A 1,187-nucleotide genomic window follows, 5' to 3' on the forward strand; every position below is an offset into this window, starting at 1 on the left:
ACTTCAAAAGTAAATGAGCTGTGAGATAAAGATCTCGCCCATTTCCTCTGGCATTTGACAGCTGCTCTCGAGTCTTCCTACCAAATGGGTTTTACAATTGTCTGTGTCACTCCTGACGGAGACGAATGGGCCTGGCAGTCGGAGATCGGCCGCGTCAGGTGTCGTGCTCGTCCTCCGCCTCACACTCGCTTTCCATCAACGCCGCATCAACAAAATCATCGCCGGGGTCTCCGAGGGTCGTAAACTAGACAGGAACTTTCAAAATGGTTCATATTCAGTCCCTCACTTTCCTAACATAAATCCCACAAGTGCCGCGCTCAGCAGCCTCGCCTCCTTAATTAAATTCTGTCACGTGTTCCGAGAAAAGGATAATACTGAATGCTGAACACTAAGACCGCTGGCACTGCACTACTGACATCGACAGAAACAATAAAAGCATAAGAGAACGAGCTGAGAAACTGCCAGCGACGGTGTCAGAGAGGGAGACCAGTTAAAGGGGTTCAAACTCTATATATTCCCGGGGTTGATCTCCCTCGGATTTCATTCTAATATTACATTCGACTTTGCATTTAATCCTATTAAGTCCCGACTCGGCGCCGACACAAAGTTAACCTGACACCAAAGTTTGAAAAGTCTCCACCAAATAATAAGAGGAGGATCAGATCCCTTGTTTCCTAATTGCAGTCCGAAATGTTTACAGTCCGATGCTCTCTTGAGAAATGATACTTCTCGCTTGGCTTCTCTCGAGATGTATCTTTACGCCGGAACTTTTACTTTGTTCTAAGGAGATCAAAATTTCGGACTTAACGCACTTATTCGGCTTGACTTTGCACTACGAGTCTTACGAAATTTGATCAGACTCTCTTCCTCTTTGGTCCGTCCTCTGTGCCGACCGGATTCCCCGCCGAGGGTTGCTCTTCGCCAATAATCGTTAAACATCCGACTTTGTTACGGGTATCGTTAGCATAAACTTGGGTCAGCCTCTACAATCCTGATTACTACAAGCGGAAAGTTGCAACGGAACATTTGAGTGCGATCACGAAAGTTGCGTCCGGGATAATCGTCCGGATCTTTCGACGAGCCTCTGTCGGTCTGGCTGCTGTGGCCTCGGGCTGATGCGCTGGCCGTCGTGTTGCGACCAAGATCTCACAGTGGGACCTAAACAGAAGACTAAGTTCAAATATGCA

This window comes from Penaeus monodon, chromosome 22, assembly GCF_015228065.2.
Source record: "Penaeus monodon isolate SGIC_2016 chromosome 22, NSTDA_Pmon_1, whole genome shotgun sequence".
Taxonomy (NCBI): domain Eukaryota; kingdom Metazoa; phylum Arthropoda; class Malacostraca; order Decapoda; family Penaeidae; genus Penaeus; species Penaeus monodon.